The sequence below is a fragment of the Pistacia vera genome, unplaced genomic scaffold, assembly GCF_008641045.1.
Source record: "Pistacia vera cultivar Batoury unplaced genomic scaffold, PisVer_v2 Contig349, whole genome shotgun sequence".
Lineage (NCBI taxonomy): Eukaryota > Viridiplantae > Streptophyta > Magnoliopsida > Sapindales > Anacardiaceae > Pistacia > Pistacia vera.
In genome coordinates this window covers 167,528-185,017 of record NW_022196167.1, presented here as the reverse complement: position 1 = coordinate 185,017, position 17,490 = coordinate 167,528, and the positions used below count along the sequence as shown (strand labels likewise).

The 17,490-nt window shown below is 38.1% G+C and overlaps 1 non-coding gene across 1 annotated transcript; it reads left to right on the top strand.

Annotated features, from left to right (window-relative positions):
- Positions 1 to 12,795: 12,795 nt before the first annotated feature.
- On the top strand, positions 12,796 to 12,902 carry LOC116139235. The gene has a single exon (XR_004129423.1). It is a non-coding gene; the product is annotated as a small nucleolar RNA R71 (small nucleolar RNA).
- The last annotated feature ends 4,588 nt before the right edge of the window (positions 12,903 to 17,490 follow it).

Below are 17,490 nucleotides of genomic sequence, written 5' to 3'. Positions count from 1 at the left end.
TTCTCACTATCAAGATTTGAAATACTTGATACCCTTGTCACAGTTCTACCATCCTAAGGACATATATCAATACATACATATATGATTTACATGATATAGCAGAAAATGCTTTTTTATTGATTAATAAACATTATTACAAAGAGTCAATTCTACAATAATGGATTGGCTCCAAAGAACTTACTCCAACATAAATAACTAGTTTTAAGTTCAAAGGGTATAAACAAGTCATTGATACGTGGAGAGTTTTCAACACCAAAATAAACTTGCAAGGCCGTGTATATATCAGATGATTAGTGGTGGTTGTTATAGTTGAGGGTTGAGTTAAAAAACTCTTAATGAAGTTCAATCTATGTGTGACAAGTATGTTAAATGTAACAAGGATGCTGGAAAAACTTTACCTATATGAACTTAGAGGTGGTGCCGCTTCTCATAGAGTTAGAGTCTCTCTCAAGAAAGTTCATGAAAAGGATGAGCACATGGTCATAATAGTGCTAAGCAAATTTTATGAGGAATGTGTGAATGTTAAGTGTGTTTGTGTGTGGTATCACTGGTTTTGTTACAAAGAGATAACTGGTTCAAAGCATAGTGTGATGCGTTGTTACTACAACTTGCATAAATAACAAGTGCACTAGTCGCACAAAGTAATAAAGTGATGAGTGAGTATCGTTCCCATGAGGATTGGTTGCTAAGCACTAGGTTTTCTACTGTTTTCAAGTTGGAGCAATCGAATTCGTTTGGATTAATGGGAGAGAATTAAACTAAAACTTAAAACAGAATTTGCTAAGTATTCAAAACTAAATTGTGAAAACAAGATTAAAAACAAGGGTAAAATCAATTTAGACAAACGGGTAGGGTTTTGACTTCATTCGGACTCTATGGATTATGCTATTTCCATATTCGCATGCATTGATTGTAAATCGAATTCTCTAAATTGTGAAACATACCTTCTCAGGCTATGTTTTCCTACTTTTCCCTATTAAACTTCCGCATCCAACAATTTGAAGATTAATAGTTCTAAGCTCATTAAGCACATAGAATCCTAGATTGATTTCATTGATTCTCAAATCTATCTCTAGCATTCAATACTACAATGGTGATTACCTAAGAAGCTTAATATGACTTATTTCTCAATCTCATCATGTTCATCAATTAAAAGCAATAAAATCAGAATAACCACACAATCCATGCAATAGCATATGAAAATAACAAAAATCATTTACTCAATCCATGAAAATCCGAATTACATCAAAACCCTAACCCAAAATGGGTTAGTTCATAGCTAAATTGACACAACAAGCAAGAAAATTGAATAACCCATCAATCAACACATTGAAATGAGAGAAAAGACAAGAGATCTCCCCTAGTTGAAGAGTCCACCAGATTCAACCCCAAATCTTCTCACTTTTCAACCCAAAATTCGTCAAATCTCAACCAAGAAAGATCAAAATAAGCTGCCCTAGACTAAAAACGACCACCCTCTCAAAATGGCAAAGTTTTTCTTTTAAAGTTCGCCCAAAAACCTAAGACTTTGCCTAAAAATGAAACTATGCGTTTTAAAGAAACTGAAATTTACAGACTTCGCCGTGGTGAAGAAAGATCTCGCCGCGGCGACGAAGTAAAAATTAACTCTCATGCGTAACTCCTTTCGCCGCGGCGAATCTTCATGAAGAATTTTGAAATTATAGAATTGCCCTCCGCTTGCTTATTTGCTTGATTCTTCGATCTTCGATGCTCTCCGATAGGAACAAGCTTCATAGTGCTTTACTTTGCTTCAGAACTCTCCCAACTTCTAAGATTCGCTTACTTCTGAGTCCAAAAACTCCAATTCGCTCATTGTTTCCTCAAAATGTCCATTTTGGCCTGAAACACAAAATGTAAAGAATTAAGTAGCAATTCAGGCATAAATGAACTAAGAAGTATCTAAAATCCGGCCTAAAAGCCTAAATAAAACAGTATAATCCTCGAATTATCAAATACCCCCAAACTAAAGACATGCTCGTCCCCGAGCATCAGGTACAAAACTCAAAGAAAGAAAACAATAAACAACCAAAACACGACACAATAAAACTGGAAATGAACAAACAAAAATTAGACTCAACTCAACATACGAATTGCCTAGAATTTATACAAGTCTCAAAGGTTATTGAAAAATTATTACTAGAAAAATGTTCAACACTCCAAGAAGTTATAAGTTGCATCGACTATCTTTCTCTATTGGTCCCCCGAGTAGGTGATCTCCACTACAACCCACCTTCCGACTTCCCGGATTATTTTATGCAGATATGCAAAGTTTATCAAATGGCGGCAGACTCCATAAGCCTAAATATTGAACTACTCTCTACTAATGAGGATTAGACATCACTAAGAATCAAAAGGTCTTTGCAAGCTTGTAACGTTAGGCTCGGGTAGTGGGCTCCAAAGGAAAGGAAAGGGTAAACAAACAAAAGAACTTGGTTTCCTTAAAGCAAACACTAAGACTTAATCCAACTCCCACTTCCTTTCTCAACCATCACTCAAAATGTCAACCATTTAACAACCTTCAACCATGAAAAATTCTTATTTTTGCTATTGTAATGCAATTCTCGAAATAGAATTTTTTTTTTTTTAAATAACAAAAATCTCAAATTGAGGTTAATTACCTCTCTTATTCTTCTTGCCCTTCTCACAACCACCAAACTATTCTTTTAGTTCATTCACACAACTCTTCAAGTTCCTTGTGTTTGCATTAGATCCAAAATTCTCCTAAAGGGTATGATAAAGTGTTTAGGGTAATTGGACTGGACAATTTTTGGTTTGCAAGGAAATAAAAAGCAATGATAATCTCATAAGGCTCAAATGGGTGACTAGGGAAAAATTCATTCGTGGGTTGGCTGGAAAGGCTCAAACGTTCCAAAAAATGCCTAAATCATTTCCTCAACAGTGTATATTCCTAGAATTTTGCCTCAAGCACTTCTCTACTAGGTTCTAGAGTCCACCAACATTATCAAAACTTTACCTAACCACATAAAATGAATCTAAGCATGCCGAAATAAATGAAAATGGTGGTTGAACCACTCAACAAACCTCAATCAATATTCAGTCAATCAACATAAACTTGAAGCAATGCTTAACATTTTTCAACAATAAAAACCCAACAATCCTAGTCTCATCATAGACTTATACATTTCATTATTGGCAAACACAACAAAACCACAAAATTCACTAAACAAAAATAAAAAATTTCTCAAATTTTTCCCACCCCCAAACTAAAGATGACATTGTCCCCAATGTCACATTATGCACAAATTAGGAATAGAAAAACAAAATCGACAAAGGTACGAGATAGTTCCCTGATTAATCCGTGAAGTTGAAGTTTCGCTCAACAGTGTGCATACCCGGTCCCTGACTTTTTCATCACCAAAATCTGTAAAAACAATTGAAAACTGTGGTGTCCACTGTGTTAGAAAAATTCATTGACTAATATGAAAATATTACAACCTTAAGCTCGTCTTTACATCAACTAGGATACAAAAATTAAACAATCCAAAAAAAAAGTATCAACTTAGTTCAATGTTCGAAATGAAATACAAAAACAACTAAAACAAATAAAAATAACAAACAAAAACAGGTGCTCATTCTTTGGCCTCCTCATCTCCCTCGGCGTCGTTCCTCTTCTGAGTCGGAGCCCATCCACTCATCTGAATCCCAGTCAGCCCATTGGAATTCCGAAGTATCAACGTTGAGCTTGGTGAAGCTACTTTTTTGCATGTCATACATCATCTGGGTCTGCTCTGCTAGCCATTCTTGACGTTTTGCCATCTATTTCATCTGACCCATCATCTGCTGCATCATTTCCCTCATAGTGGCTGTGGAACTGGATGATGTGGCAGTGCCTTGTGTGGTTCTCTGTCGTTTTGTCCCAACGCTGGGTTGCTCACTGTCTGGATGTTGAAGATGCTTGTGATAATAGTCTGAGTCGAGAACTGGGGCGGCGTGGATAAGTGGCTCATCATCATGTACCTCGATTCTTGCTCGAGTGCACAACTTTGCAATGAGATGTGGGAAAGGGTAACTCCTTCGCCCTGGTTTGGCTGCATGCTAAATGTTGTTCAGGATAATTTTTCCCACATCTATTCTCTTTCCTGTGGCAATAGAATAGAGCAATAATGCCTTCTCATACATCACCGTGCTATAGTGCGTCTCCGGCATCATCCTCGCAGAAATAAAGTATTGCCACAACCGAGCTACCGGTGTCAAATTAGTTCCTTTGATGCTCTTCCTGCCTTTTTTTGAAATCTCCCAGGTGGTGTTCGGTTTTGTAATGACCGGAAGAATAATGTCATCCTCAAATTGTGTCTTCCTAAAATCCTCATAATCATTACGGTCAATCTTAGGCAGGTTATAAAAATCATTGATGACCTTCGCATTAAATGCCATATTAGTACCCCTCACAAACACATCACCAGATTCACACTCCGGGAGATTGGCATAAAACTCTCGCACTATTGGCTCTACGGCCGCATGTGCAGGTGCACTCATAAATAATTCCCAACGTCTCCCTCGACTCCAATCCGTAGCCTGGCTCGCGGTCAATCCACGCTCAGGAATAAATCTTTTTTCTTTCCTTTGGACTGCCCCTTCGTAGCGTGTCCGAGCCTTGTCATTTACAAACCGGTTGTCCACTTTCTTTCCTTTGATGGTACCTTGAGCGGCATTTTCCCAAAACTACCAATCAACTCAAAAAAATTCAACCCTAAGCGTCCCATGACAACCACAATCAATCCTGCAAAAATTGACAACACTTCCAAAATTTTTGCACCTAGACCCCAAAACTACGATTCTTCCAAACTCAACCAAACACTCCAAAATTCAAAACCCACACTCTTCAATACCAAACAATGCACAATCAACACTTCCTCAAAAAAAATCAACGCACAATAGCACCAAAAAAATCCACAACTCAAGCAACAATCAATATTTTCAGATCCACAACTCTAAACTCGAAATTGTACAATTAAAAGTTTGGAAAGCTTGAAATCTTACCAATCTCAAGATGCTTTCACCACCAATTTCACAGATTGTGGCCCAGATTGCAAGATCCCCAAATTTTGTAAACCAAGGGTTTTCAAAATTTTTTGCAATTTTTCGCAGAAATCGTTGTTAAAATGAGTTGTTTGGGTGTTTTGGGAGAGATAAGAAATGAGGAAAAGTGATGGGAATTTGCTGAAGAAAACTCTGGATTGAAGTAGGAAATTTTTTTCTCTTAATTGTGTTTTTAACCTTTGCGTTAAAAATGAGAAAATAGCGTGGGTATTTATAAAAAACAGACTTCGCTGCGGTGAAGAACAAGCTTTACTGCGATGAAGTTCTTCACTTAAAAACCCTAGAATCCTAACCCAGTCGATGTCGCGGCGAAGAATTTTCACGGCGAAGACAAATTCTTCGCTGCAACGAATTTTCCTCAGTGAATTTCGCCCAACTTTCTTCGCCGCGAAGGAAAAATACAGAGACTCATCGCCTCGGCGAAAAAATTACTTTGCCGCGGCAAAGTCTGGGACTTTCTGACTTCCAATTTTTGCAAAATGTGCTTCGCCGCAGCGAAAACTGGTAGAATTCTATTTTTGCCTTGATTCGATAATTCACCTGAAACACCAAAAAACACACAAATTAGATTTCATCTAAAAATCATAAGAAAACTAAACAACGTCAAAATAGTAAATAAACAACAACAAATGAAAACACTTGGGTTGCCTCCCAAAGAGCACTTGTTTATAGTCGGAAAGCTCGACTCTCTCAAGTTCTCATTTCGGGATGTCAAGTCGGAGGGGAATTGACTTACAACTCATCAATCAATAGATGTATGGCTTCAACCTCTAGCCATTGACCTTAAATGTGACTTTTTCTTCATGTGACACCTTTACCCCTCCGAATGGGTAAACTCTTGTAACTATGAAGGGTTCGGACCATCTAGACCTAAGTTTTCCTGGGAAAAGCCTAAGTCTAGAATTAAACAACAACACTTTCTGACCCACTTCAAAGTTCTTCTTCTTGATATGCTTGTCATGTCACTTCTTGGTCTTTTCCTTGTACATCTTAGCATTCTCATAAGCTTCATGAAGGAACTCATCGAGTTCATTCAAAGTCAGCATCCTTTCTTCTCCAGCAGCTCGTAAATCCATGTTGAGCTGCTTGACTGCCCAGTAAGCCTTATGCTCGAGTTCTACCGGCAAATGACATGCCTTCCCATAGACCATCCTAAATGGAGACATACTAATCGGAGTCTTAAATGCCGTGCGGTAGGCCTATAATGCATCATCCAACTTCCGTGACCAATCCTTTCTCGATGCATTTACTGTCTTCTTTAAGATTCCCTTTAGTTCTTTGTTTGACAGTTCCACTTGTCCGCTAGTCTGTGGATGATAGGATGTCGCAACTCTATGCTTCACCCCATATTTCCCCAACAATGCATCCAATTGCCTGTTGCAAAAATGCGATCCTCCATCACTAATGATTGCCTGTGGTACTCCAAACCTTGAGAAAATATTATTTCTCACAAAATTAACCACCACCTGGTCATCATTGGATGGCAATGCAACTGCTTCCACCCATTTTGATACGTAGTCCATCGCTACCAAAATGTACATATTCCCGTAAGGATTTGGGAAATGACCCATGAAGTCAATTCCCCATACATCGAACAGCTCAACAACTAGGATATTGTTTAGTGGCATCTCATCTCGCTTCGAAATATTCCCACTTCGTTGACATTGGTCGCATTCCTGAACCATCCGAAAAGAATCCTTGAAAAGGGTTGGCCAGTAAAACCCAGATTGAAGAATCTTGGCTACCGTCCTAGCTCCTCCAAAATGGCCACCCACTTCCCTTTCGTGACAATGTCATAAGATACTCTCCATTTCCTCTTCTGGAACACACCTACGTATCATCTGATCAGCACAGTGTCTATAAAGAAATGGCTCTTCCCAGAAGTAGTACTTCAAATCTAAAAAAAACTTCCTCTTTTGTTGGAAGGTCGTGCCGATGGGGAGCACTCTCGCTGACAAGTAGTTTGCAAAATCTTCATACCACGGTGCTTCCTCCACTCTCATCAATTTCTCATCCGGGAAAGTTTCTTTGATTTGGGTTTCTTCTTCATTTCCCTGAATTGGTCGTTCAATCCTTGACAAATGGTCCGCCACCACATTTTTCGACCCTTTCTTGTCTCGTATCTCCAACTCAAACTCTTGTAGCAATAGGATCCATCTTATCAGCCGAGGTTTTGCTTCTTGCTTTGCCAATAGGTGCTTGAGTGCTGAATGGTCCATGTAGACTATCACCTTGGCACCTAGCAAATATGAACGAAATTAATCAAAAGCAAAAACCATAGCCAATGATTCTTTTTCAGTGGTGGTGTAATTCAATTGTGCATCAGTGAGTGTTTTGCTAACATACTGAATTACATGCAGCACTTTGTTTTTCCTCTGTCCTAACACTACTCCTAGTGTAAAATCATTAGCATCACACATCAATCCAAATGGTTGTCCCCAATCGGGAACTGCAATAATAGGTGTAGACACTAATAAATTTTTTAGAGTTTGAAAGGCATCCATGCATTCATCCTTAAAATCAAAAGCAACATCTTTAATCAATAAATTGCAAAGGGGTTTAGAGATCTTAGAAAAATCCTTGATGAATCGTTTATAAAACCTCGCATGCCCCAAGAAACTTCGAACTGCTTTAATATTGGAAGGTGGTGGCAGCTTCTCAATCACATCCGTCTTTGCTCGATCCACTTCTATTCTGTCCCTTGAAATTCTATGACTAAGCACTATTCCTTCCTGGACCATGAAGTGGCACTTCTCCCAATTGAGCACTAAGTTCGTCTTCTGACATCGCTGCAAAACAAAAGAGAGATTAGATAAACAATTATCAAAGGACGAACCAAAAACAGAAAAGTCATCCATGAAGACTTCTATAAACTGCTCTACCATGTCTCCAAAGATCGACATCATGCATCTCTGAAATGTGGCTGGTGCATTACACAACCCAAAGGGCATCCTCTGGTAAGCAAAGGTGCTATAGGGACAAGTGAAGGTTGTCTTCTCTTGATCCTCAGGAGCGATGACAATCTGATTGTATCCTAAATAACCATCCAAGAAACAGTAATAAGCATGCCCTGCCAATCTCTCCAATATCTTATCAATGAAAGGAAGTGGAAAATGATCCTTCCTTGTCGCTTCATTTAATTTCTGGTAGTCAATGCACACTCTCCAGCCCGTGACCGTCCTAGTTGGTATCAATTCATTGCTGTCATTCTTTATCACTGTGATACCTCCCTTCTTTAGAACCACTTGCACCAGACTCACCCATGGACTATAAGAAATGGGATAAATTATTCCCGCATCTAAAAGTTTCACCACCTCCTTTCTCACCACTCCCTTTATTGAAGGATTCAATCTTCATTGTGGTTGAACTCTAGGCTTGATATCGTCCTCCATGAGTATCTTATGCACGCAAAAAGATGGAGAGATGCCTCTAATATCCGAAATAGTCCACCCAATTGTCGATCTGTGTTCCCTTAACACCCAAATTAACTATTCTTCTTCCAATTTGCTCAACCTTGAACTGATTATTAGTGGGAAGGTTTCTGATTCCCCAAGATACACATATTTGAGGTGGGAAGGTAAAGGTTTCAGCTCAAGGTTTGGAGGTTCTTCCTTTCTTTCCTTTTCCTTCTCTTTTTCAAAATCAAATTCCTCAAATTCCAAATCTTGGCTCTCATCAATCGGCTGAAGTGCTTCTAACAATCTAGCACATTCGTTCCTTGCTGACTCATTTACCTCTATTGTTCTTGATTGGGAAATACACGCTTCTAGAGGTAGTTGTGGAGTGTTCTCTTCAATGACCTCTGCTACTAGTTTGTCCACCACATCAACACTAAAGCATGAATCCGACTTGGATGGAAACTTCATAGCTTCAAACACATTGAACACTAATGTTTCATGTTGAACCCTCAACAGTAACTTTCCTTCTTGCACATCAATGAGTGCTCTTCCCGTGGCCAAGAATGGTCGGCCCAAAATAAGAGGCATTTCCTTATCCTCTGCCATGTCCAGTACAATAAAATCTGTCGGAAAGATAATCTTGTCCACCTTCACCAACACATCTTCGACTATACCCCTTGGATGTTTGATGGATCTATCTACGAGTTGAAAAGACATGGTCGTTGGCTTAACTTAACCAAATCCAAATCTCCTGAAAAAAGAAAAAGGCATTAAATTGATGCTAGCACCTAAATCACATAACAGTCGATCAAAGGTAATGTCTCCTATAATGCAAGGAATAGTAAAACTCCCTGGATCTTTGAGTTTCGGGGGTAGCTTTTTCTGGAGAATGGCGCTACACTCATCCATGAGCATCACTGTTTCCTCATCCTCTAACTTCCTTTTGTTGGATAAAATCTCCTCGAGAAATTTCGCGTAGCTCGGCATTTGTTGCAATGCATCTGCAAAAGGAATGTTAATATGCAATTTTCTAAANCACCTTGGCACCTAGCAAATATGAACGAAATTAATCAAAAGCAAAAACCATAGCCAATGATTCTTTTTCAGTGGTGGTGTAATTCAATTGTGCATCAGTGAGTGTTTTGCTAACATACTGAATTACATGCAGCACTTTGTTTTTCCTCTGTCCTAACACTACTCCTAGTGTAAAATCATTAGCATCACACATCAATCCAAATGGTTGTCCCCAATCGGGAACTGCAATAATAGGTGTAGACACTAATAAATTTTTTAGAGTTTGAAAGGCATCCATGCATTCATCCTTAAAATCAAAAGCAACATCTTTAATCAATAAATTGCAAAGGGGTTTAGAGATCTTAGAAAAATCCTTGATGAATCGTTTATAAAACCTCGCATGCCCCAAGAAACTTCGAACTGCTTTAATATTGGAAGGTGGTGGCAGCTTCTCAATCACATCCGTCTTTGCTCGATCCACTTCTATTCTGTCCCTTGAAATTCTATGACTAAGCACTATTCCTTCCTGGACCATGAAGTGGCACTTCTCCCAATTGAGCACTAAGTTCGTCTTCTGACATCGCTGCAAAACAAAAGAGAGATTAGATAAACAATTATCAAAGGACGAACCAAAAACAGAAAAGTCATCCATGAAGACTTCTATAAACTGCTCTACCATGTCTCCAAAGATCGACATCATGCATCTCTGAAATGTGGCTGGTGCATTACACAACCCAAAGGGCATCCTCTGGTAAGCAAAGGTGCTATAGGGACAAGTGAAGGTTGTCTTCTCTTGATCCTCAGGAGCGATGACAATCTGATTGTATCCTAAATAACCATCCAAGAAACAGTAATAAGCATGCCCTGCCAATCTCTCCAATATCTTATCAATGAAAGGAAGTGGAAAATGATCCTTCCTTGTCGCTTCATTTAATTTCTGGTAGTCAATGCACACTCTCCAGCCCGTGACCGTCCTAGTTGGTATCAATTCATTGCTGTCATTCTTTATCACTGTGATACCTCCCTTCTTTAGAACCACTTGCACCAGACTCACCCATGGACTATAAGAAATGGGATAAATTATTCCCGCATCTAAAAGTTTCACCACCTCCTTTCTCACCACTCCCTTTATTGAAGGATTCAATCTTCATTGTGGTTGAACTCTAGGCTTGATATCGTCCTCCATGAGTATCTTATGCACGCAAAAAGATGGAGAGATGCCTCTAATATCCGAAATAGTCCACCCAATTGTCGATCTGTGTTCCCTTAACACCCAAATTAACTATTCTTCTTCCAATTTGCTCAACCTTGAACTGATTATTAGTGGGAAGGTTTCTGATTCCCCAAGATACACATATTTGAGGTGGGAAGGTAAAGGTTTCAGCTCAAGGTTTGGAGGTTCTTCCTTTCTTTCCTTTTCCTTCTCTTTTTCAAAATCAAATTCCTCAAATTCCAAATCTTGGCTCTCATCAATCGGCTGAAGTGCTTCTAACAATCTAGCACATTCGTTCCTTGCTGACTCATTTACCTCTATTGTTCTTGATTGGGAAATACACGCTTCTAGAGGTAGTTGTGGAGTGTTCTCTTCAATGACCTCTGCTACTAGTTTGTCCACCACATCAACACTAAAGCATGAATCCGACTTGGATGGAAACTTCATAGCTTCAAACACATTGAACACTAATGTTTCATGTTGAACCCTCAACAGTAACTTTCCTTCTTGCACATCAATGAGTGCTCTTCCCGTGGCCAAGAATGGTCGGCCCAAAATAAGAGGCATTTCCTTATCCTCTGCCATGTCCAGTACAATAAAATCTGTCGGAAAGATAATCTTGTCCACCTTCACCAACACATCTTCGACTATACCCCTTGGATGTTTGATGGATCTATCTACGAGTTGCAATGACATGGTCGTTGGCTTAACTTCACCAACTCCTAATCTCCTGAAAATAGAAAAAGGCATTAAATTGATGCTAGCACCTAAATCACATAACAGTCGATCAAAGGTAATGTCTCCTATAATGCAAGGAATAGTAAAACTCCCTGGATCTTTGAGTTTCGGGGGTAGCTTTTTCTGGAGAATGGCGCTACACTCATCCATGAGCATCACTGTTTCCTCATCCTCTAACTTCCTTTTGTTGGATAAAATCTCCTCGAGAAATTTCGCGTAGCTCGGCATTTGTTGCAATGCATCTGCAAAAGGAATGTTAATATGCAATTTTCTAAATATTTCAATGAATTTGGAAAACTGCTTATCCTGATTATTTTTCTTCAGTCTCTGAGGAAACGGCACAAGAGGAGTGTGATGTGCCAATTCTGGTGGTATCTCGGGAAATGACAATTTCACTTTCCTTTGTCTTTGCCTCACTTCCCGTTTTTGTTCTTCTTCCCTAGAACTAGATAGTTTCTCTTCAGAACCTATCTCTTTATTAACCTCCTCATCAAAGTCTTCCTTTTTCTCTCCCTTTGATGGACTTTCTTCTTCCCTTGATTTTTCCACCTCTTCCAACACTGTCCCACTTCTCAGAGTTATCGCATGTGCTTGCTCACGTGGGTTAGTCACCGTGTTGCTCGGTAGTGAGCCTTGTGGTCTCTCATTTAACTTATCAGCCAATTGACCCACTTGCACCTCTAAGTTTCGAATCGACGCCCCTTGATTTCTGAAATTTGCTCTCGTCTCATTCATAAAACACGTGGTCTCATGCATAAACTTTCCAAACATGTCCTCTAATTTTGTCACTCTTTGCTCTCCTGATTGATTATTCACCCCTGTTTGGTTGTTTGGCAATGGTTCCATTGATTTTTTTGCTAATTCTGTTGATTCTGATTGCCCCAAGACAGGTTCGGATGATTCCTCCAACTAGGATTATATGTGTTGGAGTACAGATTGTTCGTTTGCCTTTGATTTCCTACCAAGTAGTTAACCTGCTCCGATGATGATGCTGAAGCAAACGTGTTCCCCACTTGACAGTCGCTGCTCACATGATTATCTGCACAAAATTCACAAGTTAGTTAAGGTGCTTGAATGGAATTTACCTGCATACTTCCCAACTGTTTTTGAAGTGCTGTCAGTTGGGCTGAAATGGCTGTATATGCATCAACTTCATGAAGACCCATAGATTTCTTCGGTTGCACCCTCTCATTAGGCCTTTGATAATTGTTGCTTGCCAGAACTTCAAGCAACTCGTGAGCTTCTTTTGGAGTCTTATTCTGCAGTGCTCCTCTCAAAGCTACATCTACCATAGTTTGCACATTCACCATCAATCCGTTATAAAATGTTTGGACTTGTATCCAAATTGGCAACCCATGATGTGGACACCTCCTCAGTCTTTCTTTGTATCTCTCCCAAGCCTCATACAATGATTCTGACTCTTCCTATAGAAACGATGTAATATCATTTCTCAACTTTGCCGATTTTGTTGGAGGAAAGAATTTGGTCAGGAACTTCTGTGTTAAATCGTTCCATGTTGTAATCGTTACTGTTGGTAATGCCATTAACCATCCCTTAGCTTTATCCTTCAATGAAAACGGGAATAGTCTTAATCTGGTGGCGTCATCTGACACTCCGTTTGACTTGAAAGTATCACAAATCTCCAAAAAGTTGGCAATGTGTAGATTTGGATCTTCCTTCAGATCTCCCCTGAACTGTATCGATTGCTAGATCATCTGGATGATTGCTAGCTTTATCTCAAAGTTGTTGGCTTGTACTACTGGTCTAGTAATACTCGACCCACTGCCATCAACTGAGGGAACTGAAAACTCCCTTAGTGTTCTATTTTCTGCCATCTCTACAACTATGACTTCTGGTTCCACTGTAGCATCTCTTTCTGTTCTTTCTCTGTTAAGTCTTCTAGTGGTTCTTTCAATCTCTGGATCAACAGGAACCATTGGTTGACGTCTTGCTCTTCACATAAACTACACAAAAAAATAGAAAAAGTAAGATCACAAACCAAACTAAAAGAATAACAAAAATTAAACAAACAACAATTAAGCAAAATAAAGCTCCAATCTAGCTAACACAAGAAAAATTTAATGTTAACACAAAACTCAATCCCCGGCAACGGCGCCTAAAACTTGATGCGTTGTTACTACAACATGCATAAATAGCAAGTGCCCTAGTCGCACAAAGTAATAAAGTGATGAGTGAGTATCGTTCCCATAAGGATTGGTTGCTAAGCACTAGGTTTTCTACTGTTTTCAAGTTGGAGCAATCGAATTCGTTTGGATTAATAGGAGAGAATTAAACTAAAACTTAAAATAGAATTTGCTAAGTATTCAAAGCTAAATTGTGAAAACAAGATTAAAAACAAGGGTAAAACCAATTCAGACAAACGGGTAGGGTTTTGACTTCATTTGGACTCTATGGATTAAACCTACGGATTATGCTATTTTCATATTCTCATGCATTGATTGTAAATCGAATTCTCTAAATTGTGAAACATACCTTCTCAGGCTATGTTTCCTACTTTTCCCTATTAAACTTCCGCACCCACCAATTTGAAGATTAATAGTTCTAAGCTCATTAAGGACATAGAATCCTAGATTGATTTCATTGATTCTCAAATCTATCTCTAGCATTCAATACTACAATGGTGATTACCCAAGAAACTTAACATGACTCATTTCTCAATCTCATCATGTTCATCAATTAAAAGCAATGAAATCATAATAACCACACAATCCATGCAATAGCATATGAAAATAACAAAAATCATTTACTCAATCCATGAAAATCTGAATTACGTCAAAACCCTAACTCAAAATGGGTTAGTTCATAGCTATATCGACTCAACAAGCAAGAAAATCGAATAACCCATCAATCAACATATTGAAATGAGAGAGAAAACAAGAGATCTCCCTTAGTTGAAGAGTCCACCAGATTCAACCCCAAATCTTCTCACTTTTCAACCCAAAATTCGTCAAATCTCAACCAAGAAAGATGAAAATAAGCTGCCCTAGACTAAAAACGACCACCCTCTCAAAATGGCAAAGTTTTTCTTTTATAGTTTGCCCAAAAACCTAAGACTTTGCCTAAAAATGAAACTGAGAGTTTTAAAGAAACTGAAATTTGCAGACTTCACCGCGGTGAAGAAGGAATCTCGCTGCGGCGACGAAGTAAAAATTAACTCTCGTGTGTAACTCCTTTCGCCACGGCAAAGAACAAACTTCGCGATGGCGAATCTTCATGAAGAATTCTAAAATTACAAAATTGCCCTCCACTTGCTTTTTGCTTGGTTCTTCGATCTTCGATGCTCTCCCATGGGAACAAGCTTCATAGTGCTTTACTCTGCTTCAGAACTCTCCTAACTTCTGAGATCCGCTTACTTTTGAGTCCAGAAACTCCAATTCGCTCATTATTTGCTCAAAATGTCCATTTTGCCCTGAAACACAAAATGCAAAAAATTAAGTAGCAATTCAGGCATAAATGAACTAAGAAGTATCTAAAATCCGGCCTAAAAGCCTAAATAAAACAGTATAATCCTCGGATTATCATAGTGCTACCTGGAATTTCAACAAGACTTTGTGATTCTTACACTAAGGTAATGTTCAAGTTGAAAGATACATTTCTTTATGCATGTACACTATTTGGACTTTTCTGGCATGTGTTTCTTTTAATTTATATTTAACCAAGTGGGGGATTGTTGGAATTTGGTTATTTATAAAGTTAAAAGAAACTTTTGTAAGTTATTTGTGAAACAATACCTGCAATTTCAAAAGATAAGTTGTTTCAGGAAATAGTATAATGTCTCAAAAGGCATTTATGAAACAAATGCAATCAAAAGATAAATTGTTTCATGAAATAATGCAATGTTTCAAAAGGAATTGTTTCATGAAATAATGCAATGTTTCAAAAGGCATTGTTTCATGAAACAATGCAATGATTCAAACTCTATATAAAGACAAGAAGGAAGTTATTTTGATAAATATATAACTTGGTGCAGATTCACAAAAAACTTGTCATATCTTGAAAACTATTTGCATTAGAAACCCACAAGCAATTTAGAGGGGACAAATATCGCTTTTTGGAAAGCTTAATCTTACGTGTTTCAAGTCTCTTCATTGAATTTTCCCAAAAAATCCATCTAAGTAATATCCATGTATTTTATTTTGGCCTTTTAGATATTCAAGGAGTCACAAGTGTCTGCTAACTCATAAAGCATATGGTAAGCATTTATTCAAAGAGAGTGACCACTCAATGAACTTTTATAAATTTCACCTAAACAGGATAAAGTTTCAAATGCAGCGGGTGCACTGCTTTCTATCAACGGACCAAAATGCCTTTCATATAATTCTTTAGAATCTTTTTTTTTTTCCCCCTGAAAACTTGTCAAAAATCAAGGAAGTGATTTTTAGCCTCTCCTCCTAATTGATCTTCACCTCCCACTTTCAGATTTATTTTTTACTTTGACAAATTTAACCTTAATTTAAATTACTATAAAGAACATTTAATTTCTAAATACACTCATACTGATTAAAAGAATTCCTTAATAGTCTGATACCTTTAAGCATATAATGAGATGCATAGACTATAAAATTCTAGTAATATTTACGGATCCACTCATTGCCTTTTGATTTTGGGCTTTCTTATGTTGATATTGTTTTAAACGGGGAACTAAAAATTTTACGGATGGTGGGGAACTAAAATTTTTGTTAGTGTTTTTGTCATCTTATGATCTTGCCTTGTGTCCTACACAATATTTTCCTTAACTGCCAATGTGGTTACTCTCTCTAAAGGTGAACACCTTCACAAAGTGTGAACACTTTAGAGTCTGTGTGGTCACAATGCATTTGGCAGATATTTTTCTCAATCACACATCACACACCTGTTTTGCTTTTTGGACAATACTATTCCTTGTTGATATTCTGTTATGTGCTTTTTCACTTGTCCACTTTTAATTCATTGAGTAAGAAAAGTTGTTTTGCTTTTGGTTGTGGTCCTAAAGCTCCTTTTGCAAAAAGCAAAACACAAAAGTTTATTTTAACTTTATTGACCCCTAACCCTTGATGCCTTGTTCTCTATATATTCACATTTTTCTAGTGTCTTCCTTAAGAAACATATTTGCCTCTGATTCATCACTGAATATCCTCTAAGGTTTTCGTATTCGTCTAAGATTTCAAATATGCTTTGGTAGGTTTAAAAGTACCCTCTCTTACATTGTCTTTGTTGTGACGATTTTGGAACATGGTTCCAAGCATCGTCTAAGGTTTATCATGGGCTTTGGTAGGCTTAAAATTACCCTCTCTTACATTGTCTTTGTTGTGATGATTCTGGAACATGGTTCCATGTTGATGCTTGGATATGTGCAAGCTGTTGTTCCGAAGTTGATCCTTCACTGTTGAAACTTGAGAAGAGCTCAAGTGTGACCTGGTGGTCTCGTGTGTGAAGCTTGCTATGGTGGCTTGAAGTTCAACCAAAAAAGAGAAGATTAATGTGTTGAAAACAGGAAGTGTTTTGTAACTATGCTTTTCTTGCTCTGTATTTGAACTCATAAGTTTACATAGTGGATTCGCTTCTTCGGGACTTGGTCCCATGGATGTAGGCATGTTGCCAAACCATGTAAAAATGAGTGTGTTCTTTTCTTGCTTTAATGGATGTTTCATTTATGCTTTGAACAACTCTTGTGCACAATGTGAACAAGCAACCCATTTTGCATAAGTTTTAATCACTTGGTAACCTCTTCAAAACTTTCATTTGGTATTATAGCTTGTTTTGAAGAGTTATTTCAGTTGATCCTTGCTTGTTATTGGTGCTAAAATCTTGATATGGTGTCTGTTGTATTTTTGCTTTTTTTTTTTTTTTCATGTTTTTCTGCAATTTTTTCGCTATAGACCTTATGTGACCACCCCGTGTTGAATCTTTTTGTTTGTGACCACCTCTGTGTGTTAGTGTGACCATCTTAATTCTTAGTGTGACCACACTGACTATTTTGTTTACCATGAGTTTGTTTAATGAAGGTGGGTCTACTCATAGACCACCATTGTTAGAGAGAACCAA